The sequence below is a fragment of the Manduca sexta genome, unplaced genomic scaffold (assembly GCF_014839805.1).
Source record: "Manduca sexta isolate Smith_Timp_Sample1 unplaced genomic scaffold, JHU_Msex_v1.0 HiC_scaffold_2496, whole genome shotgun sequence".
Lineage (NCBI taxonomy): Eukaryota > Metazoa > Arthropoda > Insecta > Lepidoptera > Sphingidae > Manduca > Manduca sexta.
Window position 1 is genome coordinate 8,962 of NW_023593466.1, and position 12,922 is coordinate 21,883.

Sequence of the window (12,922 nt, forward strand, 5' to 3'; positions counted from 1 at the left end):
TATGTTTTACTATCCTCTTCTTGATTTAAAGCTTCATTGAAGGATACAGAATTTTTGCCATTCCACTATTTGCTCTTTGCTCCATGTATTGAGCGTGCTCCAAAATTTCAAAAACTTAGAGTAAGTACTTCCTCTAAGTTCAAAGATAATCAATGGCAGATATTATCTGTCAGACATAGCTGTTAAAGAACTGTTTATAATACATTTTATAATATATTATGTCTGAAACCAATATCCTGTAAAATAGTTAACAAGTAAGACTTAATAACAATATTTACAAAATTACTACGTAATAGAAATTACAACGAAACAAACAAAAAACAACTAAATATCATTTACAGTGTCTTTTATAAATTTATACAAGTAAACATAAGTTAAGGCATTCTTAAGCAACTCTTTTAAACATTGCGGGACCCCGGTTAGGCTTCTTATAGATTTTTAAAAGCTCATCCACCCCAACACAAGGCGCTGAATGTTGAAAGATGAACATTCGAAGAAAATGTGATGTAGTGATTGAATTTTTGACAATATTCGCAATAGGGAGAATTAGCCATTTTAATACGATGAAGATGACAATTTAATCTATAATGACCGAAACGCATACGACAAATAATTGAATAAAATTTTCTATTGATAAAATTATTTTTCTTGCAAAACCAAGGAGTGGAGTTTATTTGGACATCCATACTAGCAAACCAGTTTCCTTTATTTTCATGGTGTGTGTATTGATATGAATGTCTCCCCCATGCTTGACACATACGCTGGTTTAAGAAACTAACAGCTTCTGTGTGTGGTATGGATACAGTCATATCAATATTGGAATTAGGAATTAATTCTTGTAACTCAACAATTTTTTTGGCCAGGTAATCTGCCCTTTCATTTCCTGTGACGCCAATAGGTGAAGGAACCCAAACAAAACGAACTACTATATCCAATTTGGACAGTTCGACCCATAGTTCTTTTATTAAATAGATGACATAATTAGTGTTAGCATGAAATTGATTATTTGCAAGGTTTTCTAATACACTCCTGCTATCACTAACTATTATCCATTTAGTATGGTCAGAATTAAATTTTTTTATGTGTTTTAAAGCACTGAAAATGGCGACAGCTTCAGCTGTGAAGATACTAGCAGCTTTATCAATTTTTTTACCGATGCCTATATTTGATGAGGGCTCATATATGGCAAAAGACACAGCCCTATCATTTTTGGAGCCATCAGTATATATAAATTTATGGTCTGAAAATTTTAAAAGCATATTGTTTACTTCTTCTATTGAGGGCAGGTCCTTTTTTTGATTTAAAATTATATCAATAGATTAATAAATTACGTGTGTCATTTAAAGTTTTAACCAGAATATTAAAAAAAATTTCAGACATATTTTGATACCTGAACTCAGCTTCTTTTCTGTTTTTAATAGCTTCAGTATATTCTTTATCCCACCATGGTGGGGAAGGGAGTCTGTTAAAGCTATTTGTTAGAGATAAATATTACATCAGCAGTATCTAATAAAGTTTTAGTAAAAGTTTCAACATTTATAAGAAACCCTGGAGTTTGAGACAAAGAATTTATCTTTTGTTCAACCAAAGACTTAAATAATACCTATTTATTAGAATCTAATCTATACTTTAATCGAGGAGATTTAGTTTGTGGGACATTAAAACGAAATTTGTTATAAGGAAATGAGATCAAAATTAGGTAATGATCACTGTCATATGTAGATGACAAAGTTTGCCAATTAACAATAGAAGCCAGATCAGGAGTGCAAATGGATAAATTTACAACACTTACGCCCGAATACTCAAACGCTACTTAAATATTTAAGATGGCCTCACGGATTTAAGCATTCGTTATCTTTGAAATTGGTATACTGAAACGTCACTTATTTCCTAACCTTAAATTTAAGGCGACGAAGGCTTGAGGTCCGCTTATTGATTCAAACGGTATTCACAAACCCTGCTTAAAGTTTGACAGCTATTTAAGGCCGCCTTATATGGCTGTTAATTGAGATTAATTTGAGAGTGCTTGCGACTACTCTCAAATCTTTACGCTAAAATATTTATTGTTGTGTTAGTAGTTATTATATTCTCTTTTGATTTAATAAAATGTCTTTTTCTTCACTATCATCACTGTCTGAAGAAGAATATAGTGCCAATCGAAGAAATCGAGAGAAATTAGACACTTTCGAAGAGTACAGTGATGATGAATTTAAAGATTCCGACTCAGCAAGAAAACAGTTCTTCATTTATGTTTATTAATTCAGGAATTGTCCTAAATTATGCTTTTTAATTCAGGAATTGTCATTTCAGGAATGTTCATTCATCATATTGATTTAAACTGGATATTGATCCAGCCTAGCCGGTCATAAAAAGAAATACCAGATATTTATTGCTCTTCGTTTCTTTGCCACAGGCCCCTATCAAAGGGTCATCTGGGATATTTTCATATGTAGTAACCTACGGTACATCATGGTGTACTCATATCATGGAACTAGTTGCGCCTGTGCTTATATCATGGAACTAGTTGTGCCTCTGCCTACCCCTTCTAGGATGATTAGCTTTATTATGTGTATATGTAACAGTTTTAAGGGAAATAAATTTTATTGAAAGTCTGAACATGTCTGAATGAAGAAATAATTATTAGAGAAGCAAGAAGAAACTCTATTGTAATTATTATATTTTTTAATTGTAATTCTTATATATCAGAGATATAAACATTACATTACAGACATTTTGCAACACATAGTACATATATATAGATATGAGTACAATATGGTAGATCATATTGTACTCATATCATGGAACTAGTTGTGCCTGCGTTCATATCATGGAACTAGTTGTGCCTCTGCCTACCCCTTCTAGGATGATTAGCTTTATTATGTGTGTATGTAACAATTTTAAGGGAAATTAATTTTATTGAAAGTCTGAACATGTGTGAATGAAGAAATAATTATTAGAGAAGCAAGAAGAAACTTTATTGTAATTATTATATTTTTTAATTGTAATTCTTTTGTTTGTTTTTATTCTTATATATCAGACATATAAAATTTCATTACAGACACTTTGCTACATATAGTACATATATATAGATGCCTGCAGAAGTCTATTTCTTGAATAAATTATTGATTAATTGATTGATTATACTTAGTCTGGCCATAAATACTGTTACACTTAATTATAAAAAAATATTACATTTGAATTTCGAATCTGTCATTTTTATACGATTGTTCATTGTGTTTTCTCATTTTGGCGCCAATACATTGTAAAATATTTTGCGATATTAAAATGGTGTGGGGTGATAAAGAGAACCGAATCGCTGTGATAGCATTACACAAAGTAGGTATGGAGCCAAATGCAATTTTTAAAACTCTCCATACACTTGGTATTAGTAAAATGTTTGTGTACCGGGCTATTAATAGGTACAATGAGACCTCCTCTGTTTGTGACAGAAAAGATCTGGCCGTCCACGTAGTGTTCGTACGAAAAAGGTGGTCAAAGCAGTAAGGGAAAGAATTCGAAGAAATCCTGTCCGAAAGCAAAAGATTTTATCTCGGGAAATGAAGATAGCACCTAGAACCATGTCGCGTATTTTAAAAGATGACTTAGGACTTGCAGCCTATAAGAGACGCACTGGCCATTTCTTAACTGATAATTTAAAGAAGAATAGGGTGGTAAAATCGAAACAACTACTGAAGCGGTACGCAAAGGGAGGTCACAGAAAAATTTTGTTTACGGATGAGAAAATTTTTACAATTGAGCAACATTTTAACAAACAAAATGACCGTATTTATGCTCAAAGCTCTAAGGAAGCTTCCCAATTAGTCGACAGAGTGCAACGTGGACATTATCCGACTTCAGTGATGGTTTGGTGGGGTGTTAGCTATGAAGGAGTGACTGAGCCATATTTTTGTGAAAAGGTATCAAAACATCGGCACAAGTGTATCAAGATACCATTCTTGAGAAGGTAGTTAAGCCCCTTAACATCACCATGTTCAATAACCAAGTATGGTCCTTCCAGCAAGACTCGGCGCCGGGTCATAAAGCTCGGTCCACGCAGTCTTGGTTGGAATCGAACGTTTCGGACTTCATCAGAGCTGAAGACTGGCCGTCGTCTAGTCCCGATCTTAATCCGGCTGGATTATGATTTGTGGTCAGTTTTAGAGAGTACAGCTTGCTCTAAACGCCATGATAATTTGGAGTCCCTAAAACAATCTATACGATTGGCAGTGAAGAATTTTCCCATGGAAAGAGTGCGTGCTTCTATTGATAACTGGCCTCATCGTTTAAAGGACTGTATTGCAGCCAATGGAGACCACTTCGAATAAGCTTTTATATTTTTAATTGTTTTATATTTATGTATTAAACTGACACACTGTAAAAGTAATAAATGTTATTTGCAGTTAACAATTTTCTTTTTTCTTTATTACAATATTTATGGCAAGACTAGGTATATATCACACAAGAGAACCCACGGCCTCTCACTTCACAGCCGGCTACTCGCCCACAGCTCACTGCCTGTGTTCCTCACGGGAGCTGCCAATAAAACAAATATATTTTTAAAAATTATTTAACAAAAAATACATTATCAGCCACATGATATCTATTGCTAAACAAAGGCCTCCCGCAAAAATTTCCAGATTGAATGTCGGAAGCAGCCCGCATCGAGCAATGCCCTTTTTTCTTAATTAAGTCGATGGTCCTCCAAATAAATCCAATACTTACTTTTTCACTATATCCAGCAGTTCTTGTTTTTCTATTTACGTATAATGTCAACCCCTTTTTTGGGTTTTGTTATTTGAAGACTCCGTTCATAATTTATATACTTAATTACAAAATAGAAACTTCTGTGGTAAGACACGAAATAAGAATTATGAATATTGTTAACAAAGAGAATATAATCACTTCCAGAGACCAATAAACTTCATCAATAAAAATCACTTCGATTTAATTGTTGACGAAAATTTGACAGATACAGAAGTTTTTTTCTAAAGTGGCTAATGTCAATAGTGATCATGCTGCCAAATGGCAAGTATAAATAAGTTGGAATGTATTTACTACATCAATGTTGAGAATTTAATAATTAAAAATCATTTTTAATTAAACTGCGTATTACGTTATTTGATTTTTCTTATGTTTCATAAATTATGCTGCGTGAAACGACACATAAATATCATTTTATTAAAATTATGTAAACGAAAACCAACTTTTTATAATCTATAGCAAATTAACTGCTCCTCAACTGAGTTTTCCGTAAAATCTTTTAATGTACGTTTGAGAATGCCATTTAAATTAAGTAGCCTGTTAAATTTAAGTAGGCCTCAGACAAGTTGGTTGGTTGAGTAGCGTTTCAGTATTCGGGCGTTACACTTTCATTGGGAGGTGTGAGACGAGTAGGAAAACCAGTATTTAATATGCATAAATTATGTAAATGTATAATGTTGAGAACATCTTCACCATTAGCATTTGATAAAGAACTTCCCCATGATCTGTGATGAGAGTTGAAGTCTCCCAACAACATAAAGGGTTTAGGAATAAGGTTTAAAATATTGTTAATTTCATTGAAAATTATTAAAGAGGGGTGTGGAACATAAATCGAAACAAATGTAATATTATTAACTTCAACACAGATTATAGAAAAATCACTAGAATGATTAGGAATTGGTATATTTTTAAAGAGTAAATTTCTTGCAACTAAGATCGCTACACCACCATAGCCATCTTGTCTATCTTCTCTTATACAAGAAAATTTAGGGATTCTAAAATTATAATGGGGTTTCAACCATATTTCTGAAAGAGTAACTATAATTGGACTATATTTATTAACAAGATATATTAGATCACTCTTTTTATCATTTATACTCCGACAATTCCATTGGATTATATTTGTGTTATCCATTATTTAAATGATTTATTGTGGTTTCAAGTATATGTGCAACGTTGGACGGTATAAAAATATTATTTTGTGAGAGAACATTTAACACTGTTATAATTTCTGTAATAGACACTTGAGGAACATTATTTTTATCATTAAATTCAGTTGAAAAGGCGCAACCGTTTCCGGATAATGATATATTGTTATATTCATTTAATGATGCATTATGTTTCACTTGGTCAAAACCAGCTATAAGATGTGATCGGGGCTTAACTTTAGAATAAATTGTTTTTATAAGATGACTTTTATTTGTTGGGCTACTTGAAATTGAAATTTTTGGGTTTGATACAACATCAGCATAGGGTTTAGAAGTCGGTTTGTGCAACTTAGATGCTTCAAAGTATGAGATACAATCTTCAGCCATAGATATTTTTATGTTTTTTTGACGCAAGAACTCTGGACAAGACATGTTTGTGGCAAAGTGACACCCTGAGCACATACAACATATAGCACTGTCATCATCAATATTGCAAGACTCTTCACTGTGAGCCTGCCTGCCCACATTTAAAACAACGGGGTTTCCCCCGACACTGGATTTTTGTATGACCATATCGACAACAGTTGTAACATTGGACAATCGGAAAGTGATAAAATTCAACTGATAAGGCATTATAGCAAACAAATATGCGTTTTGGTAAAATCTGACCATCAAATGTGACAACCACTGTCTGAGATGGTTTCCAGGTAGCAGTACTCTCAATAAAAACTTTAAAGTTAAGGTGCCTCACTTTTAAAATTGGTCCACACCCAGTGGGAACAGAAATATTGTTAATGATATCCTCCTCAGACCATTCTAAAGGAATACCCCTAACTATACCTATTCTGGTGATACTAAATGAAGGAATAACTGCTTTTAAGTTATTAGCCTGTAAACCATCGCATGTGAGGAATGAATTTGCATCAATATAATTAGAAAATGATAAGGTAACTCTATTGCGACCAATACGCTTTACGCTGCCATTAATTATATTTTTAAACTTGTTTTTTCAAAAATTACCAAAAGTGAGAGGGTGAAGTATGACATTATCATTGGGACTTTTTGGTTTTTTGAACATGAATTACGTATGACGCCAGGTCAATAGGCGTGTAATTTTTCCTACTAATTTGTGATGGTTCTGGAACTTTATGGGAAGTGTTATCAATTTCTTTTAAAGTACCAGAAGCAGTCGGAGGAGATGTCGGTACATTATCATCATTGTTACTTGAAAGTAAGCATTTGCAGGATTCTCTATTCCCATCAATTGCCATTTTATTCATGCGCTTTTTTTTGTTACAGTCCTTACAAATTTTTTTGGAATCTTTTGCGAGGCTGCGTTTCCTTGAAATTTTGTTACTAGTGGAACAATCAGTATCCATACCAGATTCTGATTGCTCCACGGTAACGTATGCCGCAACTTGAGGGGAAGAACCACCCCCGGGATCCGGAGGTTCATTCATCTTAAAAACAAGCTTATATTATAATATACAAAAAAAACTTACCTAACAACGAAGAATATATTTACAAACTACTCTATGAAACTAAATATAAGTAATATATACAAACTTAATCAAGACTGATCACTTTTAACAGTATTATAAATTAAAATATTATCAAGAAAAAATATGCTCCCGCCACGATCAAGTTTCCCGCGCTTTTTTTCAATACAAAATTTATAACGTCAAATTGACGCCACAGACTACAGAGTAAGTAATTCTAAGTAATTACTTAGTAATATACTACATAAGAAAAGACGGCACTTAGTACATTAATTTTGAGCTCACACGCATCCTTGAGCTCAATTTAGGTAAGATTTTCTACCAACGTTACGCATAAAAAATGAAGGTCTGCTAACTTACTATAAATCTGCCCCTCTCTAGGGACGTTTCTTATTCGATCGATAATATGATATCAATCATTATATATCGATAAAAAATTCTGACCATAAATCTTACACAGGTATAAATTATGATTTTATTTATAAATTGGAATATAAGTAAAACGTCCATAATTTTAATAAGGCTTAAAAATCAAAATAAATGTATTAAATTTAGAGTAAGCGCATCTAAAACTGGCTTTCTAGGTTTAATGTTATACGTATGGCCGCCTTTAGTTAATTTTGCCAACTTGTGGCCCTTGCCTACCAAAAGGTTGCCGACCGCTGGTATACAGTGTTTAGATCTCTTACTCAAAAATTAATTACAGTCCAATTTTCCGTTATTTATTTCCAATTTTACATAGAAATCTAACAATATGATAAGTGCCTTACAGATATGATTTTTTTCCGTCCAACCATCAATTACTATGATAACAATCACTGGAAAAGAAAATTCATAGATTTTGCAAGTGCCGTTTTTTTATTAGTTCTTTTCTCCATTGTCGCACACAAAATAAATAAAATACACAAATGCAAACACATATGTAAGCTATCATGATAGCCAACATACTTTCTAGATTTTTAGTTCTATTATGTTGATACAAGATGTAACCTTAAGTTTAGTCAACCGAAACTAAACTCTATATAAGGGAATTAAGATACATAATTATTCTTACAAAATCTTGATCCACACAAAATGTTCCAAGTGTCCACCGTCCACCCCCGCTGACGTGACGGAGTGAGCCAAAACCAGTGTTGCCATGTGCACGGTGGTCCAAGTCACCGATATATCGAAATTCCATTTATTGGTGTGAAGGATGACCGTACAGAGATGTCCTAAATGCTAAACATGACCTCCAATTTTCAAAAACAGGGAATATATACCACGAGACCCTCGCGATTGTTAAATAGCGACTGTGTGTCATTGGAAATTTTTGTCGTCCCGACCTAACATGTTTTTATTACGTAGATACGTTGTCCGAGCTCAAAATTGGCAAGACGAAAACAAGGTAATTGCCCGACATTTACTTAGTCATCCTCCAACCACTGTCGCGGTTAGTTTAAAACGTTTAATTTCATACGTTAGTAATAACTAAAGTATGAAATGAAACGTTTTTTTTATTCACTGTTGGAGTAAGTATAAATTGTACATCGTCTAAAAACACAGGAAGGCATTTTATTTATAAAAATACAAAAAGTTAGTAAGCTATTGAGCTCGGACAACGTATCTACGTAATAAAAATATCTTAGGATGAAAGAAAATAAATGCAAATCGGAATGGGTTATGATTTTATTACATATTGAAATCTATAATATAAAAATAAATCACTGAATGTCTTGCTAAGCGCAAATCTCGAGAGCAGCTGAACCAATTATTCCTTAAAGTACGAGGATGGTTCTTACGGAGAGAAAATTAAAAAAATTGCCTGAAAAAGTCTAAAAACAACACTTTTCTATATTTCCATACAAAAGATTCCTAATAATACTTAGAACTCAATTTGAACTTTAATACCATACCGTAAAGTTTAGTGTTAGTGGAGGGGTTCCGGGAAGGCAAAACAATTGAGTGTCGTTAGATGGAAAGAATTTTAAAGGGTTTTATAATTTTTATTTTTTTACATAGTATTGTAATTGTTGACGTATCAACGTTCTTTTTTCTTTTTTTATCTTACTCGCTGACCCGGTGTCCTGAATAGCAAAATAAGTATTAAAAAAAAAAAAAAAGATTCGACTGTTAGGCGGTACGAAGTTCGCCGGTTCAGGTTCACAATAAATATTTTTAAATGAAATATAAATCGGACGAATTGTTAGTGAGTTCATCGTATCCCTACTCAAACAAAAATCACTTTTAATGTTTATACTTACAACATAAATGAATCACCTTATTTTTGCACACTGACCTACTAAATAAGTAAGTACATCTTATGCATAAAATTTATTACTAAAAGACAATTCCGACTAATAGAGTAAGACCACTGTCGATACATTAAATTTCTTTTATAACTATATCGAAGATGAAGATGTTAAATATCAAATCCATGCAGATCAGGCTGTACATATGTAAATGTCAGCTGGTACCTACTGCCTCAGTGGCGTAGTTATATGATACGACTACAGTGCTGAAGGTCTAGGGTTCGATCTTCGAGTTTTGCAATATGTTGGATTTTCTTTTCACTATCTCGGTGTTTTCGCCCGTTTGGGGGTTTAGTGGCGAAAAGGTAAAATATCACGTGCGATGATGTCGCACCTAATAAAATATAAAATAGGTATGTTCAATGTGTGTAAGTGTAGGTTATCTCTTGATATGAGAACAAAATCAAATATGTCTAAATCTGCTTCGCATTTATGAGTAAGGGTTTTTTAATAAGTTGATCATATGTCGGAAGGAAACGAAAAATAACAGCATCATGACATACCTTGTAATGTTCTGTGTTATACGGACTGTGGTTTTCCAAGACAACATTCCTAGATGGCGGCAAATTCCTTATCGTGTCACATCAGAGAGACCGCTCCTGTTAATTATAAATGAGTCTATGACATTGCTGTCGCAATGCCAGTGAGTAGGCTACCAGGACTTATAGAACTGATACTGGATGGTTATCTTGTCAAGATTAGAATAGTAATTTAGTACAAGTTCAGTCTCGTAAATATAAGTTAGAGCCAAAGCTTTATATTAGTCCTAAGGGTGCCAAAAATAGTAAACAGGTAACGCGACGTTCCAGGTTCTGATTTGGTACATTAAGTAAGTGCATAAACTAAGCCGCAATTGTTATAGCGCCTTTTCGGCATCATCTCAGAGTTAGATTACTAATGTGAAAGCACAATTAAATCGGATCCTCCCCCACTCTACGAGGGAAGTACCGGGCGATTGCTGGTCGCCTCCCGCCGGATGACTCACGGATCACCGCTTTGTGGCTATAAATTCCCCACCATAAGGGATCGCTCAGAGCATCAGACTCCATTAGGTAAGTGGAATCGATCGGAGTACCGATCCCGGTAAGTGGAATCGATCGGAGTACCGATTCCGGTAAGGTGGGATCGATCGGAGTACCGATCCCGGTAAGTGGAATCGATCGGAGTACCGATTCCGGTAAGTTGGAGACAGGGATGTAGGTAAGTAAGGAATAAGGATGTAGGTAGGTAAGGAATAAGGATGTAGGTAAGTGGAATCGCTCAGAGCATCAGAACCCAGAGGGCGTGGTTGTAAGTTCCTCTCCACGCGGAATCTCTCAGACGAGAACATACGGCGAGATATTCATTTAGGTAAGTTACAAGTTATACGGACATACTATCACTCTGGAACGACACGACGTCTCAAATGTAAATGTAAGTATAAACACCCTTCAAATTAGTCATATGTAATTTCTCAGTTTGGAGACATTAACACGCTTACAGCGGGTAGATGTCTAGTTTACACGGTAAATTCTGTATACAGGTAAATTAAGCTAAGTAAATGATCATTCACTGTATGACAAACAAGTTAGAGTGTTATAAGTTATATGTGCCGCATTCAGTGTTGCATAAATCAAAGTGAAATGAATGTAATGTGAATAAAAGGAAAACTTAAACCGACTCACGTGTGTGAATTGCAAGTAAAACATAAACTCACTCACTTATAAATCTAAAGTGAAACAAAAGCCAACTCACATGTGCGAATAGAAAAGTAACACAAAACCCACTCACATTTATATGTTTAGATCTTTAGTTAAACACAACTTCAAAGTTCTACTTAAATGGCGCGCATTTGTACTTTCGGCCATATTGTAACTTTATAGTCAGGGAATGTTGGTACTACAGTAAACCACTCACTCACTCATGCAAGATATATTCTGTACGCGGTACTCTCAACAGAAAAGTGTGCAAAACTCACTTAATACACATAGACGATATAGTATTCTATCTATGGACAATATTCATAATATAATATACTTATATTTGGTGAAAGATACTCACAATATCTGCGTAAATATAGGAACATACTCACAATATCTATGTATACATCAGCAAATACTCACTTTGGTGTTGCCAGCCTTTCAATGATTTCGCGACCTTTCGCGACACTCCCGCCCGAAAGGAAAGAGATATTGATTTGACAACTCCTTCGTCCGTTCTTATCTTTTTCAGCGCCTAAACTTTCGCTATACGGAGTGGTATTTTATCTAGTTGTTCATCTAAATTATTGCTAATTTCATTTATTACTGTGCTATCACCTCTGATCGACTCTGCATTGTCAATAGGTAATTCAATCTCGTTAATCGGTTCCATTAACTATCAGATCCTCTAATAAGAGAAACTATTTTGCCAACTCTCCAATCTTCACGGTTTTTATTTTCTTTGATCTGTACAATCTGATCTACTTTAGGTAACTCCTTCGATAATATTCTAGGATCATTGTGAGAATTCCAATATTGTTCCCTCAGGCTCGGAAGATATTGGTTTTCAAACCTTTCTTTTAACTCCTCTAGAACTATTCTAACTTTTCGCCAGCTCTTTACTAGGTCTACCTTTGTAGTTGCACCTTCTAGTAGTAATTTTTCCTGCGAATCTACTAAGGTGATACATCTACCAGCTGTAAGGAAGTCGGCTGGTGTGAGAACATGTTCCATTTTAGTGTCTACAGTCATTAATGGTCTCGTATTTAATATTGCCTCAATTTCTTTCATTACTGTCATCAACTGGGTATCCTTCAGTAAGTGTTTCTGAAACGTCCTCTTCATGCAGTGCTTAACCAAGCCTATTAATCTTTCATAGAAACCGCCAAACCGTGGAGCCAGTTCTGGTATAAATCTCCATTGGATTTGATTCTGGATGCAATACGGTTTTGATACTATTTATGATATAAGTTTGAAATATAACGCATTATCTGAAGTTATGATTGTCGGTACCCTCTAGTCGATATCATTCTTCTAAGAGCAAGTAAGCCTTCTTCTGCTGTCAAATCGTGTACTATTTCTAAATGTATGGCTCTAATAGCTAGACATGTCCCTTTCTTACTTGGGCTGTTTGGTGTCTAGAGGCTAACTATTTACCTAAAATTTATTTCGCGAGACCCTCCCCCGCCAAACAAGAATTTATAATCGTTACTATTATTAACCAATCATTCAAATAGTTCTTAAAAATCTAGTCCTTTGACTAT

The 12,922-nt window shown here is 34.2% G+C and overlaps 1 long non-coding RNA gene across 2 annotated transcripts; it reads right to left on the reverse strand.

Moving 5' to 3' along the window:
- Positions 1 to 9,590: 9,590 nt before the first annotated feature.
- On the reverse strand, positions 9,591 to 12,666 carry LOC119192226. Of its 2 annotated transcripts, none has more exons than XR_005113597.1 (3): positions 11,470 to 12,666; positions 10,203 to 10,298; positions 9,591 to 10,033 (listed from the first exon to the last, which is right to left on the reverse strand). It is a non-coding gene; the product is annotated as an uncharacterized LOC119192226 (long non-coding RNA). The 2 variants fall into 2 exon arrangements; XR_005113596.1 differs by having other exon boundaries at positions 11,434 to 12,666.
- Between the last annotated feature and the right edge of the window lie 256 nt (positions 12,667 to 12,922).